At 35.7% G+C, this 11,289-nt stretch overlaps 1 long non-coding RNA gene across 1 annotated transcript; it reads left to right on the forward strand.

The window, feature by feature from the left end:
• The first annotated feature begins 7,839 nt into the window (after window positions 1–7,839).
• On the forward strand, window positions 7,840–10,993 carry LOC109215572. The gene is made up of 2 exons (XR_002066368.1): window positions 7,840–8,189; window positions 9,982–10,993. It is a non-coding gene; the product is annotated as an uncharacterized LOC109215572 (long non-coding RNA).
• Window positions 10,994–11,289: the final 296 nt, after the last annotated feature.

Raw genomic sequence — 11,289 nt, forward strand, 5'->3', positions numbered from 1 at the left:
TCATTGTTATTGTTGGCACGTGAGTGGTCCATGCGGATATTGGATATTGTCACTCTCTTGGAACGTGAGTCGTCTATGCGGTTATGAATGGTAATGTGGTCACATGATGCCAAGTGATTAGGGTTCATGAATTGGGACGCGTGATTTGTGATTATGAGGTTTGGTACTTCGTGAAAATTCTTGAATAGATCTGGTGTAAAAACAGTTGTTCTTATTGAGTTGTTACTTATTCTCCTTTATTTGATTTCATCGGACTTAGACTGTATTCAGCTTACTCTACAGCATTATTACCTGTTTGCCTTTTGTTTCTAGTTGTTGTTTCTAGTGTTTCATTGCGAGTATTGTTTTGTTTTCCTTACCATGCTTAGCTTTATATTTACATTGTTTTCCCGTTAGTTCACCTTCACACTTGTTCAGGTTGTTTAGTCCGGTAGGTGTCTTGACTGTCCCTCGTCACTACTCCACTGAGGTTAGTCTTGATACTTACTGGATACTCACAAATGACTGTCCCTCGTCACCTAGTCTGAAGGAATCTTCTTACCTTTAATGATATACTCCACAAATGCATAACAGTACACATCACAATCACTACATTCAAAAACATATATATAAAAAGAAAATAAGATAACAATAAAACAGAAAAAATTGAAGAATATTATATAAAACAACATTGCAACTTAAGATTCTTCTGTTCATGCAAGTCATTCACTTGTAAAAGAGGAAATGGATCAGACAGATTCTCTTTCCCCAAATAATGAGAGCGATCCTTTGCAATGTCATGTATTTGCTCATAAAAAAGAGTAGCGCCCATCAATAATACAGCAAATAATTGTTACGCTTCGAACAACTGCATCATGACTTATAGATCTCATAGGATCGTATATGTAAATGCACCCATCATGGAAAGACAGGATGCCCAATGCCATGCAGTTTCCACACTAATTGGCATAAGCACATAATTAAGGTCAACCCGTAGGGTGTTACAAATAATGTAATACCCAAGCATATACTCTTTTGAATTCTTTGTCAAGTCGAGCATCTCGTTTCTCACATTTGTGCTCCTTGAAGTTGATTTAGCAAACAACTCTTGAATGCTGCAATTGAAAAAATGTTAATCATTGTCATCCTCATATTTTCATATTTAGCTCTCTTTCGGAGGTTATAGAATATCACATTGATATGCTGCAAAAATAGAAAGACATCACTCTAATACATACACACACCTGTTAACTAAACAAAAATGAAAAAAAATAATGTATGTTGACATACCGTCGAACTGATACATATACCAGCATAGTGTAGTTCAAAAAATAACGTCATCTGAGCTATGCATGAAACTCCAAGATCAAACTCTTGATCAAGTATATCATCCTTCTTTCGTACACCTTCTTCCTGAAGATTTAATAAATATATAAATAAACTAGTTGAGACTACTATAAAAACAAAAATACAATCAACCATAAGCAAAACTGTAACATTACGTGCGAGTTACACTTAACTTTCTTTCAACAAAATGATAAAACTCGTGACTAACTAATAGAGGAACTTCTTCTGCAATTGAGGTTTTAAATGGGTTATCTCCTTTCACAACAGCACGAGGTATATAAGGTTCTCTCATTCATGTTGCATCTTCTTGACTTAAGTCATCTAAAACTTTATAATCTTGAACCTCTTCACTTGTTGACTGAATCGGCAAAGAAGACATTGTAGCACCTTCGGGTGTAGAGCAACTTGGCATAGAATACATTATAGCACCTACACCAATGAACTGGTTCGCAAACTCATAAATTAGTTTATGAGACTGAGACTCAATCAGAGCGTCGCTCACCTCAACCTCGTAATCTGAAAACATTTCCGTTGTTGATTGTTTACGAATCTCAAAAGCTGGAACATCTTCATCACCTGACTGTTTAGGCATCTGACAAGATGGAAGATCTTCAGTTGTTGTTTGTTTACCAAGCTCACATGTTAACTTATGGGCCTCTGAATCACACATTTCTAACTACTCATCATCATCCACAACTCCAACATCAACTAATCTAGGTGCTTCATAAAATATATCAAGCTGTTAGAAAGATAAACATAAAAAAATTATGGAACTATACAGTTAAATACCAGAAGTTCCTTCCTTAATCCCTTCTAAATTTACATCTTCATTATTGCCATTATTTTCCTTGATATTATCGGCATCCTCTTCAGAGCCAGATACTGAAGCATTTTTAAAACTCTTATTACAGAATAGGTAAAAAAAATCACTACTAACATAAAATAATTAGTATGTTGCGACACAAAAATAGACCAACATATAGTACAACAGTATACTATTATTCCTTCTTTGGCTTTGTTTTCATCGACCACATTCTGATTAGTATCACCATTATCATCTTCATCTTTTTCCACATATCTGTTGTATTGGTGCTACATCAAAAATTTCAAAAAAGTTTTATTAACTTTAGAACTACCAAAAAAATAGAAAAACATACACAAGAAATACTAGTATACCACTGAATTGCTCTTCTTAATTGAATCAATAGCATCAAAAACCTTCACAAATTTCTTGGCAAGATAATTATTTAAAACCACATGTTCATCCTTATATTCCTTCTTGGCCATCTGCAAAATCTTAAACTGAACATCCGACTCATTACCTACAGCCAAGGGTGTTTTTAACTTTAGACAATTTTTTATTTTAGGTGAAGGGTCGACAGAGGCATTTCCTGAACTATGACGTTTGTCATGAATATTCTCTACCACCTCCTTATACAAGTCATTTTCAGCTTTGCTTTGCATTTTTTATCTTTGAGGTAGAGGATCGACAAGGTCATTATCTGCCACCTTATTGTCCAAGTCAACTGCAGCTTTTCCCTGCCTTTTGCCCTACCTTTTACCCTACCTTTTGCCCTACCTTTTCCCATGCCTTTTGCTTTGCCTTTTTGAGCTCTCAGGTGGATGATCAACAAATTCATCATCTGAACTAGGGTGTTTCTGATCAATATTATCTACCGTATCATTCTCGAAGTCGTCAAAAAGACATATCCCTTAAATTCAACTACATAAACAAACATCTAAGAAGTTAGTTAAAAAGAAGTATTTGCTGATGGTATACTATTTTACAACAAAAAAAGTCATAGTTATACCAGTGACTTGGTATACCAGAAATACAAATGAGTATATCACATGATATACCACTAATAACAGAAACAAACATCTAATAAGTTAGTTGTCACGACCCAAAATCCCTCCGAAGGAGTCGTGATGGCACCTAGTCTCTAAACTAGGTAAGCCTAACATTTACTGAAATAATATTAACATTTACTGACTTCAAATTAAATAATTATCAATAAATTATAATTCCCAAAACCGGTGGTACAAGTCATAAGCCTTTCTAAGAGTAGTTATACAAAATAAATACAACACTGTTCCAGAACGAGAAGGAATCAATGGAACCTAAATACAAACGAAGGTGACTCCGAGGCCTGCGAACGCAGCAACAGACTACCGTGAGTCTCCACCGCGACGACCCGCACAGCTACTATCGATCAATACCTGGATCTGTACACAAAAATATACAGAAGTGTAGTATGAGCACACCACGGCGGTGCCCAGTAAGTATCAAGACTAACCTCGATGGGGTAGTGACGAGGAACAGTTAAGACACCTACTGGTCTAATGAAATGAACAAGATATGATAGTAAAATATCAAGATAAAGATAACGAGATAATATCAACAGCGGAGAGAAATCAAAATACAAATAGTAGGAACAATAAAGGGAGAACACGGGTAGTAACGAACGATGCCCAAGTAAATAAATACTGACATAATAGGAACAGAGACAAGTAAGAATGTATTCAAATAAAGAAGGCAATACCAACTCAATCAATCACACCATGTCTAATACACAATCCCGACCATCTCTATCCTCGATTTCTCATATCATAATTCCAACTTCCGAACCTTCAGTACACTGTCACCTCGTGCCCCCATATTTTCCATGTCACTTTTAACAACAAAATCCACACGCTATACTATACATAATGTCCGTACAAATGCACTCAAGATGTTCAAGAAATCTCATTTACCTAGTATAAGTAAATTACAATTTCTAAACTAATTAGGAAAGTCAGCGAGAAAAGATGAGGTTGATTCTTTTGAAATTATTTGAGTAAAGAAAGTACCCCTTTCAATTAAAATACAACATCGACTGGATTATCACCTTTAACATGGGAGTTAATAACTTAAAACTTAGTAGAAATTCTGTTTTAAGTAAAATACGAGCTCAGACGATTTAAGGGGATATAATTGAGAAACTAATTGAATGAAAAGATATAACAATTTTTGAAGTTTGAAGTATTGGAATGTGTATATATATACATATATATATACATATATATATATATATACAGCGAAGTATTGAAAACACTGTAGGTTCCATCACAAAGGATCACATCAATAAAGGAAATTAAACAGTTAAAACACTTGAATAGATAACAACAAATAAACACAGCAACAGAAAGTGCACGGCATCACCCTTCGTGCTTTTACTCTCGTTCTCACCATAAGAATCAATATTCACTTTTCTTCTTCCTTGTTGCGGCGTGCAACCCGATCCCAATCATATAGTATTGTTGTGGCGTGCAACCCGATCCAAATCATAAAATACTGTTGTGGGCGTGCAACCCGATCCAAATCATATAATATTGTTGCGGCGTGCAACCCGATCCAAATCATATAATATTGTTGCAGCATGCAATCCGATCCAAATCATATAATATTTGTTGCGGCGTGCAACCCGATCCAAATCATATAATATTGTTGCGGCGTGCAACCCGATCCCATATATACAAGTCAACACCAATCACAAAGAATCCCGGCAAGGGAATAATAAGGAAACAACAATATCCCGCAAGGGAGTCAACAACAAGAATAAACACATCCCGGCAAGGGAACCAACAGTAAGAATGAAATATGTCACGGCAAGAGAATCAGCTATAACCAAACTTGTACCAACAATTACTTCACAATAAAACCTCAACTAAACAACAAGACATAATAAGCAAGTGATAACTACACCGATAACCACAACAATTGCACATGTAATCTATTTGCACAAAGTCATAGAGGAACTCACAATCAAGAAGTATCAAAGTAGTAAGGAAGGCAATCACTTCAATTAAGGAAATTAACGGTCAAAGCAACACGTAAGAATTAGAGGAAAGCTAACAACATCATGTGGAGCATATAGAGACAATTTAAGCAATTATTACACTCAATCATAACGGAATACTTTCCACATATTGAACGTAAGGACCTAAGAACACTAAAGCATATTTCCCACAGATAAGTCCGAGCACACACTCGTCACCTCGCATGCACGGACTACAATTAGCATAGAAGACTCAAATCCTAAGGGGAAGTCCATCACACAAGGTTAGGCAAGATACTTACCGCGAAGACGACAAACCGATACTCTAAAATGAACTTCTCGGGTGAAAAGACCTCCGAACGGCTCATTTCTAACCAAAAACGACTTGAATACATCTAACAATGCAAGAGAAAACAATTCCAATTAACAAAACTATGATTCCTATACAATTTGCAAAAAGTCAACAAAAGTCAACTCCCCGAGCCCGCACCTCGGATCCCGACAAAATTTACAAAAACCGAATACCCCATTACGATACGAGTTCACCCATACAAAAATTATCTAATTCCGATACCATTTGGTCATTCAAATCATCATTTTACATTTTTGAAAGATTTCACAATTTTTCCTAAAATTTCCTTTAGATTCTTATGAATTTGATGTTAAATCTAAGGTATAATCACAAAATATAGTTGAAAATTGATTAGAGACACTTACCTAATGATTTGGAGAAGTTTGGGTCTTTGCAAAATCGCCTATGGAGGTTTAGGGTTTGAGAAAATTGAAAAATGGGTGAAAATTCCGTCGAAAACCTCACTTAACAGGTCTCAGATGTTGCATTTGCGACCCAGGGTTCGCAATTGCGAACCCTTGAAAACTACGAACAAAATAGTGCTGACAGAAGTCGCATTTGCGACCAAAAGTTCGCATTTGCGAACTGGGCATCACAAATACGATGAGAAAGTTCGCATTTGCGAACACACTAGAAACCAGCAATTTTCCCGACACGAAAATGAGCATAACTTCCTCATACGATGTCCAAATTCGATGATTCTTTTTCCTATGGCTCCATAATTTCGATACGGATCTAATGGTTCAACAAACTGAATTTGGATCTCGTTTGCTCAATATGGTATCATTTTTGCTTGAAGAAACGACGATGAAGCATCCAAAAACAAGCGCAACATAGCCTAAACCTATCCGAAACTCACCCGAGCCCTCGGGTATCCAAACAAAACATGCACACAAGTCTAAAAACATCATAAGGACTTACTCATGCGATCAAATCATTAAAATAACATCAAAAACTATGAATTTAACCTCAAAACTCATGATTTTCTAACCTTTGAATCGGACGTCCAAATCACGTCAAATCAATTCCGATTCTCACCAAATCTCACAGATAGGACTTAAATATCATAACAAACTTGTACCAAGCTCCGGAACCAAAATACGGGCCCAATACCAACGAGTTCAAACATTAATTCATTTATTTATTTCTTTTAAAAACCAACACAATAATTTTCTTCAAAAATTGTTTTCTAAGGCTAGGGACCTCGTAATTCAATTCCAGGCATACGCCCAAGTCCCATATTTTATCGCGGACCTCCCGGGATTGTCAGAACACAGATCCGGGTTCGTTTACCAAAAATGTTGACCAAAGTCAACAAAAAAACCAAATTTTAACACTAGAAATTACTATATTTTTCATATTTTCACATAAAAGCTTTCTGGTTTCACACCCGGACTGCGCACGCAAGTCGATACACATAATATGAAGCTGCTCGTGACCTAAAACTGCCGAACCGGATGCAATTGCTCAAAACGATCAGTTGGGTCGTTACAAAAATCCATAATATCGTTGTAGTCTGTTGCCTTAAAGATTACTACCGGTGTCACATTGTGAGTAGTTTGATTTGCAATCACCGATTCTCATTTATGGCAACTTGGAGTCGTAGTTGAATTTGGTGATAATGTTACTTTCGTAGCATAGAACAACTTTCCATCAATTGCTTACGTATGGGTTCATTCGTCTTCTTGAGTCGATGACCTATCGAAAAAAGCCTTTCTATTTCTTCGGAGTAGGGGTAAGATCTGCACTACGTATCTAGATATCCCTTGTTGACTTGTTGTTGTTGTTGCTATCCAGGCGCGCCTGAATAGTGCCTCGGGCGGGTCCATAATTAGGGAGGAGCGTGGGGCTCCTCGTATATCTAGGTATCCATTGGGGATTTTTCTAGAGAGAGAAAAGAGTCACTAGGTTGGTCGTAAAAATATCAGGTGAAATAATATAGTCAAGAATATATAATTAAACGAAATATTCGTCAATCCAATGCTTAAACTAAAAATAAATTGCAGATATATAATTAAGGTATTAGCAGCTAGAAAAAGAAAAAAGTAATTTTTCGTCGACTATTTGTGTAAAAATCTCATAATATATGCAAATTGGCCCAATTTAATAGAGTTAAGGTGCAAAACTTGTTTTCCAAGAAAGAAAGAGGCCCTTACTCCTAACTTTTAGGAAAAGAAAATACAATCAGACCTCTCTATAAAAGCTTCCTTATATAATAACACTTCTCTATAAAAGCCAAATTTTTCAGAAACCAAATCTCCTGTTCTATTATAATATATGTTTTCTATAACAGACTGTTATAGAAAGGTTTAACTATAGGCCTATCATATAACTTCTTCCCTTCTATATACTTTCCTCGTCAAAAATATTCACATTATAAAAACAGATTCAACCGCATGCCCGTGCACGTAGAAAAGAAGTAGAAGAAGAAGATGGAGAAATTGAAAGAAATCCCATCTGAAATTGTGTTTGCAATTCTAACTTGGCTACCCGTTAAGGCTTTGGACAGATTTAAGTGTGTATCAAAATCTTGGTCCTCAATTATTCTCCAACCTGAATTCGTGAAATCACATAGGCCTTCCGGCTGCATACTTCTCAATATCGATATTTCGATGAAGAAAGGCCTCTTTTACGCATCCATAAATGTAAGAGGTGATTCGTTACGACACGAGCAAATCGAAGATTTAAAGACAGTGAGTGCATCTCCTTATACATGTACAAATATACATATGTTTCCTCCGTTCTACTTTACTTGTGTGAATTTGGGAAGTAGGATCTTAAGTTCTTTGAGATAAAATTTAGAAACTAAATAGAGGTATTATAAGTTACAATAATTAATAATTTAATATCTTTAAAAATATTTAAAAAATCGTGATTAAAGAAAAATTTATTCAACTCTCCGAATAGTAATCACTTTCACATAAAGCGGAACAGAGGAGTACTTTTTTGGATTAATAGGATGAACAATTTGATTATATTTTTGAATCATATCTCAACGATACTAAGCGCGATATATACTCTTCTATTTGAAAAGGGGAGTCAACAAATAAAAACCCTTTGAGTTTAAGATTTCAGCAGTTTCCCTCTAATCCAATATTGCATGTGATTTAGATCTAAATATACATGTGTGAAAGAGTATAATAGCGACATAAATGGAAATTTGTGTTTGAAATAGAAAAGAAATAAAAATATGTACATGTAAAGAACAAAACTTAATTGTAGATATCTTGCATAGAATGTCATGCACAGGGAGGGCGGATTTATAAGGATATATATGGGGTACGTGAACCCATGGTCTTTCCATCAAATTAGGTATTTTATGTACATATTTTTTAGAATTGGTCTAATATTATTTGCTGGCCCTCATGCTTCAAAGAGGCTAAATGGTACTTAGTTGCAGGGGCGTACGCAGGATATTTAGTAAGCGGTGTCAACGTTTTAAGAAGTGAAGTGATGAACAAATTACAGTAACAAGATTATCTTAGTAAATCACATTTAAATGTATTAACACAATTATCTTCTACGAGCTTTCTTTTTCTTGAAATCTTTTCATGATAGTCGCACTTTTCGTTTAGTTGAATATACCATTTTCTTATTGCATGATAGTTGTTTGGATGATATATTCATATTGGTAACATTTACTCAGATAAAACATTAGCAAAATTAACTCAATTCTTTCGCTCAGTCTTTCAACAGGATGCTACTGTTCGGATTTATGGAAATCTCTTTCAAATTAAGTAAACTTTGACAGCTTAAACTTTCTTTTAAAAACTTGAAATATATAGGAGAATATTTTATTAATTTTTACTGAATTACAAATTAAGTAGAATTTCGATTAGATATTTAAACTCTACAAAATTATATAAACTTATAAAGTGCTACTCATATTTCTTAGTCTTGGAATTTCGTTGAATTGTCTTCTCTGGGTTTAGTGTTCTTAAGGTTCTTTTTTCAAAAAAAAAAAAAAAAAAAAAAAAAGAAAAAGAGAAAGAGGAAGAAGATGAAGCCAGTTTGCAAAATATTCATGTTTAAACTTTTTTCTTGGAATTTCGCTGCATTTTGTTGGCTGGTCTTAAATTGATTATTAGTTATGAAGAGAAAAAAAATAAAATGCTAGCAAGAGGATTTGAACATGGGACCTTTTTCACACGACACAAAGCCACTGCCTGACCGCTGAGCAAAAGATGCTTCGTGTGGCAAGGGGTGTCATCCAAATTTATTTGGTTAATTTGTCCTTTAATCATTTTCCACACATATAATTTAGAAAATTCTTTTAGCGAAGCGGGGTCGGGTGACACCGCTTGGTGCCACGTGCATCCGCCCCTGCTTAGTTAAATGTTGAGTTATTTACCTAGAAAATTAAGAATCATATCCCACTTAATATTTTTTTTTCTCCTTTTTCTTTAGCGGTGCACCCATATTATAAAAATCCTAGATCCGCCTCTAATCATACACTTATACCTTGAATTTGTCTCTATTTTGCAGGAAACATTTGTTCAACGATTAAGCATGCCCTGTTTTGGTTATGATAACATTACTCCATTTTAAACGGCCTTGCTTGCCTTTACAAGGGCAATCAAGTTTCACTTTTTAATATATTTACTTGTGAGATTATGGAGCTTTTCCCTTCCCGTATATATATTGTAGGTCCTGGAATTTGGTATGCACTTGGTTTCGACCCTGTGGATAATGTATACAAATTGCTTAAAGTTAGTTCGCAACTAGATTACAAGATCCTCACTCTGAATCCAAGTTCAAAATCGACATGGAAATGGAGAACGATGGATGTTCCGCATATAGTATCCATAATTTCTGTCAAGGATCAACGTTAATTTGTAAATGGGGTAATCTTTTGGAAATGTTGTGACTGGCGAGAAGAATTTATTATAGCTTTTGATGTCCACAAAGAAAATTTCACCACTATAAACCCTCCAACAAGCTTACAGATTAGAAGATTAGGTCAATTTGAGGGGCGCCTAGCACTATCTTATACACAGTGGAAGAACCCTAATTCTTGGGTTTTGGATATTTTGGTGTTAGAAAATCATCAAAATTCTATATGGAATAAAATCACTATTGATTTGCCAGCTGAAGTAGATGAACACTTTTATATGGCTACACCTATTGGAAACTTTCCTTGTGGTGAGTTGTTATTCTCTTGCTTTGGCTTTGTAAGTGTAATAATGGAGATGGACTACTTATTTTATACTTATGATCCTATCAAGAAAAAATTCACCAATTTGATGATTGAGCTTCCTGCATATGTGGACCGTCTATGTCCATATCCTGTTGATCATATGTCTTGTCTTTTCGGGAAGATTACCACACTGGATGATTTACTTGGATTTAGAAAAAGAGTTGAATAATAATGATTAGGAGATGTGTAGTTAGAGATGGATTCATTATTTATACTTGTTTTTGTTCGGTATTTAAGTTTCTTAGTATTAGACTCATTGTACTTTTAAATTTATGTCTAAATTTAATATTCGTTTAATCATTTTTAACATATGTCATGGGCGGCTTTCCAGCCATGCCCCATGACCCCTTGGGCGCGCCCCGTGGCGTCCTAGCGAACCTCCCAATGCCTAGCGCCACGGATGGCCCCGTGGTCTTGGCCGCGCCAAGTGACAAGCGCGCAGGTGCCTCTGTCGCCCCACCGATATCCCTCGCGAGCGCCAAGCCGCAGGCAGAAGCCAACAGCGCCGCGTGCGCAGACCGTGATGCCAAAGACACTGCTGCTGACAACGGACCTGCTGCTGCCTTATAGAAAACTAAGTCATTTTCATTGTAAAT

Source organism: Nicotiana attenuata, unplaced genomic scaffold (genome assembly GCF_001879085.1).
Source record: "Nicotiana attenuata strain UT unplaced genomic scaffold, NIATTr2, whole genome shotgun sequence".
Lineage (NCBI taxonomy): Eukaryota > Viridiplantae > Streptophyta > Magnoliopsida > Solanales > Solanaceae > Nicotiana > Nicotiana attenuata.